At 43.4% G+C, this 6,198-nt stretch overlaps 1 protein-coding gene across 5 annotated transcripts in view; it reads left to right on the forward strand.

Moving 5' to 3' along the window:
- Nucleotides 1-6,198, forward strand: part of SIL1 (SIL1 nucleotide exchange factor) — a 248,443-nt gene that overhangs the window by 31,106 nt on the left and 211,139 nt on the right. The gene's annotated exons all lie outside the window — the stretch shown is intronic.

Below are 6,198 nucleotides of genomic sequence, written 5' to 3' on the forward strand. Positions count from 1 at the left end.
TGTTGCGGCCTCTCCCATTGTGGAGCACAGGCTCTGGATGCGCAGGCTCAGCGGCCATGGCTCACGGGCCTAGCCGCTCCGCGGCATGTGGAATCTTCCCAGACCAGGGCACGAACCCGCGTCCCCTGCATCGGCAGGCGGACTCTCAACCACTGCGCCACTAGGGAAGCCCCCTAGTGACTTTTTTAAATGCAAGAATTTCAGCTATAAGCCAGCAAGACAAGTATTTGAAGATTCTGATGCCAGAAGGTGGCTTTTTGGTAGAACAGCAAGTAGCTCTCTCAAGCAACTTTCTCTGGGCTCAAAAATCATTATTCTCACTTCTTTCACCTCCCCTCTTCAGTCTTTTCTGAGCTAAATGATGATCTCTATTCCCTTAATCTCTCACTTCTCTATTTCCTGGTCCTTCTGTTGTTTCTGCAATTCTTGTTCAAAGGAATATTTTCTTTCAGAATTTTCACAGCTTTCTTCTAGCCAGGATTGTAGGTAAAATGTTAGGCTCCATCTCCTTTTCCCCCAGGCTATGTGTTTTTGTGTGTGTGTGCGATTGTAGGAATGTGGTTGGGATGGGTAAAATGCACTGTTATACTCTCCCACCCCATTTTGACTGTCATCCATAATTCTGAGTCATTTAAAGGTACATCAGCCAGTGAGTCCCCAAACTAGGGGTGGTGATGGCCTATGTTTCTGGTAGCTTATCAGGCTACCCCTTTCCTTTCTTTCTTTCTTTCTTTCCTTCTTTCTTTCTTTCTTTCTCTCTTTCTCTCTTTCCCTCTTTCTCTCTTTCTTTCTCTCTCTCTCTTTCTTTTTCTTTCTTTCTTTCCTTTTTTCCTTCCTTCCTTTCTTTCTTTCTCTTTCTTTCTTTTTCTTCCTTCCTTCTTTCCTTTCCTTTCCTTTCCTTTCTTTCCCCTCTCTCTTTCTCTCTTTTCTTGCATTGAGTTTTTTTGTTTGTTTGTTTTTTGGTTAAAAAGTAAACCAACTTGTATCTCTTTTTATTTTCATTTGCATTGATTTTCTCTTCTTTCCTTAAATCCTAAGAACTTCTTCAAAACCAGTTGCCAGTTATTGTGTTCACAAGGATTTGGAGGGTCAGGCCCCCCAGCCCTGCCCCCCCATGTTCTTCACCTGCGTATCTGATGGAATGATAGACTACTATGGAAACAGCTCTCAAATGTCTCTCTTCTCTTACACATGCATGCACACACATGCACATGAATGAACACATTCATTTTCTGAGGAATGGACCCTTCTCTAAGAGGAATCCATCTTGTTTCATGCAAATGCCCTCCATTACAGCAAAATTCAGGAGACTTTGAAAAAGGTAGAATTAGTGAGTTGTTTTTTTTTTGTTTGCCCCCAAAGGCCTCAAAGCTCTTAAAATAAACCTTAAAAAACCTGCCACTCAGAGCTTCAGCTCTGAGAGCAGACAAATTGCAAACCTGGTTTAGTAAGACTCTCCTTCTCTCCTCTGATCTTTTCCCTCTTTCTCTCTCAATTTATTTTAACATCCCCTTTCATGGTCTTACCTAGGAAGTTGATTCAGTCCTTCATTGCCAGCTCTTAGCAGGAGAAGCAGCAGGGCTTCCGGCCCTAATTTATGGTTTACATTTCTTCTCCATTCTCTTTCTTTGCCACCCCAGTTCCTCATCTCCCAGCATCCTACTGACCCCTCCCCCATTAGAATGGACAGTGTCACCTCATGTGACTTGTAGCTTTGGAATTTGATGTCAGTACTAGCCTAGTGATTTGGGTAGCATTTGGGAGGCTGTTTTATGCCTGTGCTGCTAGATGAGGAAATGGGGGCTTTTCTCTCATGGTACCATCTTTCTTTCCCCTTGCCTGCCTAGCCCTGGTGAGCCCTGTTGCCAGGGGAAATGGAGAACTCTTTACCCTGATTAATTCTAGGGTATTATCCTATGAAGTTACAAAATAGCATTTTGGAGCAAGATGTCAGGGCCTTTCCCTGCAGTTCCCATGGAAGGTGGTGACCTTTCAGATACATTTTTCAACATCTTTGGGGGCCCATTTGAAGAGAGCTGAAGCAATAATTAGGACTAAGCAAAGAAAACGAATTTGGAGCCAGAATATTTTAATAAGAAGGTTAAAAAACCAGAACCTGCAGATACATAATAAATAAGAGTTTGAGCTTTGTTCTCTTCTTATTTATTCCTTCCCTTTTTGCCTTTTTTTTTGGTTTTCTTCCCAAGACTTGGGGACTCTCCATTATTCCCTTGGTGGTGGAATGAGGATCTTGTTGGTGACAGCCTGCTGAGTGAGAGTCAGGCAGGTCCAGGGAGCAGAGGTGGGCTCCTTTCAGGTACTGCTAAATCCACGAGTTTTGGTTTATTTGGGGAAGGGGTAAACTTGCTTTCATTTTTAGGTTCATTTACATTCCCCTAAGGATTCTTTGGGACTAACTGTATTTTCCAGATGATTCTCTCTGAGAAATGGGGAAGGAAAGAAATTTTCTGGACAGTTTTTGCCAGGCTTTCTGAGCAGTTGGAGCCTCAAGCCGAAGACATGTGGGTTTGTCTCCTTAAGATCTTCTCTAGGTCACAGTAGTAAGGCCCCCAGTTCATTTGGGAGGCAGGCAGTATGATATAGGTAAGAGCTTGGACTTTGGAGTCAGATCTGCTTTTGAATTCTGACTTTGCCACTGATTAGCTCTGTGACCTTGGAAAAGTGACTTTACTCCCCTGAGTCTAGCTTTCTCATATGTAATGGAGGATAACGATGGTACCTATGACATAGGGCTGTTGTGAGCCCAATGTCTGGTGAATAAATACTTTCTAAATGTTAGCTGTAATTGTTTTGAGATACTGATGGAATATCAGATTGAACCTTCTTGGCAAGTGACAATAAAGTAGGAAGTTGCTAGAAGAACCATGAAGGAAGATAGGAGGTTGAGGGAGAGAAAAAAGCATTTAGCAAAAAGAAAAGGAGGAGAACTCTGGGTACTGTAATGAGTTACCTATTGTTTTACTACGTTAGTAAATCCCAAGTCTTCCCCTTTGCTAATCCAGCAAGCTGATTGTTCTCCCAGAAACCCCCAGCTTGTTACTGGCTCCTCTGCAAAGATTTAATAGCCACAGCAGCCACAATATCCTCCAAAACCAGGACATCATCATTTTTATAAAACATACAGCTGTGTTTTGCCACCTTCACTTTGAAGTGTTATAAATAAAGCTCAACATAACTTGTCAGAATAGGTTCAAAAAGTGCATTTTGAGATGCAGTACCTTTGCCCTGACAATGTGTTTATTAGCTTGCTTGTTAATTCAGCATTGGTTAACTCGAGGCACCTCTGTGCCAGCCTGCTCACACCACCGTTCATCTCAAAGGCTTCAACAAAGGGACTCAATATGGCACTCTCCTTCGCTCTGTTTCCCTGAGAAGTCATCAAGTGGGGAACAGGAAAGGGGGGGAACAGTTCTTGGAGCTGATACTCTTCCCCAAATGTGTTTGCGTGGGAAAGAATAAATCACGGGCCGAATGGAGCAAGCAACAGAGATTAGGAGCTTCTTGATGTTCTTGAAAACAGTCAAGTGCAAACAAATAAATTAGATGAAAACCTTTGTTAGGCACTTTGGTTTGCTTTCTCATCAAGATGTTGGTCTGTGGGCTGTTTCTCTCCATACCTGATAATTAGAACACTAAGATGTTCGTTTTGCCTCTGATAAGCACTTGCTCTGATATGGGAGAAGGAGGGAGAGAGGCTTGTCTGGGGGCCTTGCCATAGAGGAGCTGTCGGTGCGGATTACTTCAAGTCTCGGCAGGGCCACCCGTCAGTGCACAGGTCTGGCTTGGGGAGGCTTTGTGCAGACAAGGAGCAAGGCACAGGGCTCAAGAGTGCAGGCCTGGAGTCACAAGGACCCAGGTTCAAAGGCTGACTTTGCCACTACTGGCTGGGGGTATTAATTTCCTGTGGCTGCTGTAAAAGGTTAAAACAAGCCTGATGACTTAAAACAAGTAGAGATTCTAGTTCTCGTTCTGGAGGACAGAAGTCTGAAGTCAGTATCACTGGGCTGAAATCAAGGTGTTGGCAGGGCCACACTCTCTCTTGAGGCTCTAGGGCAAATCTGTTCCTTGTTTCTTCCAGCTTCCGGTGGCTGCTGGCATTCTTTGGCTTGTGTCCGCATCACTCCATTCTTTAAGTTCAGCATCTTCAAATCTCTCTGCTCTGTTTTCACATCACCTTCTCTTCTGTGCCTGTGTCAAATCTCCCTTTGCCTCTTTCTTACAAGAACATTGTGATTGTATTTAGGGCCTATTCAGATAATCCAGGATAATCGTTTTAAGATCCTTAATCACATCTGTGAAGACCTTTTTTTCTTATAAGGTAAACTGGCAGGTTCCAGGCATTAGGACCTGATATCTTTGGAGGGCTGCTAGACTTTCCCCAATATAAGTTTGCTTCCTTATCTGTAAAATAAAAATGGTGATTGTATCTTCTGGAATAATTTCCATGAGACTTAAATGGAACCTTGCATGCCAGTCACTTGGCACAGTGTCAAATATATAGTTGGTGCCTAGTACCTAGTAAATATCCTTTTTTTTGGGGGGGAGTATTTTAAAATTTTATTTATTTTTATTAAAGTATAGTTGATTTACAATGTTGTGCCGACCTCTGCTATACAGCAAAGTGACTCAGTTATACACTCATTTATACATTCTTTTTAAAATATTCTTTTCCATTATGGTTTATCTGAGTGAAACCACACAACTCAGATTTGGGACTTGAACCCAGCCAAATTGAGACTTGAACCCATGGTCTTTTTTTTTTTTTTTTTTTTGTGGTATGCGGGCCTCCCTCTGCTGTGGCCTCTCCCGTTGCGGGGCACAGGCTCCGGACGCGCAGGCCCAGTGGCCATGGCTCACGGGCCCAGCCGCTCCGCGGCATGTGGGATCTTCCCAGACAGGGGCGCGAACCCGGTTCCCCTGCATCGGCAGGCGGACGCGCAACCACTGTGCCACCAGGGAAGCCCCCCATGGTCTTTTAATTGAGATCACACACCTGGTCTCAGGACTTAATGAAGCTCAGGGTTTATATGTCTCATCACAGAAAGAATTTAGTGAGAGACAAAGTGATAGGTAAGAAGTGGATTTGTTTGGTGAGAAACACACTCCACAGAGTATGGGCCATCTCAGAAGGCGAGAGGCCCTGAAATACGGGGTGGTTAGTTTTTATGGGCTGGGTAATTTCATAGGCTAATGAGTGGGAGGATTATTCTAGCTATTTTGGGGAAGGGGCAGAAATTTCCAGGAATTGGGCCACTGCCCACTTTATGATCTTTGATGGTTGGCGTTGGAACTGTCATGGCACTGCTGGGTGTGTTTTATAATAATGTATTACAGTGAGCATATACTGAGGCTCAAGGTTTACCGGAAGTCGAATCTTCCACCATCTGGACCTAGTTGGTAATCAGTTTGTTACGTCCTATAGCTGTGTCATTCTTTTAAAGGTTGTGCCCTGACCCCTTCCCTTCTGTTTAACCAGGAGATTGGATATAGTTCGCTGTGTTGCATCTACCAACCCCAAATTCCCAGTCTTACCAACCCCAAATTCCCAGTAAATATTCTTATTTATATACATAAATCTTACTATTAATATTATTTAGCTATTTTCTGTGAAAGGGAGAGGAATAGTTCCTTAAGACTTCCTCAAGACTTTATTTGACTTTGGACATTCCCTCCTGCCTCCCCCCCCCAATCATTGTCCCCATATCCCTAGGGTCTTTGGCCATCATCCCCCACAGTCAGCAGCTGTGTCCTCAAGGCCACTTTCTTACCCAGTCCTTCATTTTCCTTTCTCAGTGCATGAGCTAATCTTTAGGAACAGGCCTCACCCTTCTGTTTATGTCACCTCAAAATTCATATGTTGAAGCACTAACTTCTTTTTTTTTGTAATTAATATTTTTTATACATCAGGTTCTTACTAGTCATCAATTTTATACACATCAGTGTATACATGTCAATCACAATCGCCCAATTCAGCACACCACCATCCCCACCCCACTGCGGTTTTCCTCGCTTGGTGTCCATACGTTTGTTCTCTACATATGTGTCTCAACTTCTGCCCTGCAAACCGGTTCATCTGTACCTTTTTCTAGGTTCCACATACATGCGTTAATATACAATATTTGTTTTTCTCTTTCTGACTTACTTCACTCTGTATGACAGTCTCTAGATCCATCCACG

The sequence above is a fragment of the Physeter macrocephalus genome, chromosome 8 (assembly GCF_002837175.3).
Source record: "Physeter macrocephalus isolate SW-GA chromosome 8, ASM283717v5, whole genome shotgun sequence".
NCBI lineage: Eukaryota > Metazoa > Chordata > Mammalia > Artiodactyla > Physeteridae > Physeter > Physeter macrocephalus.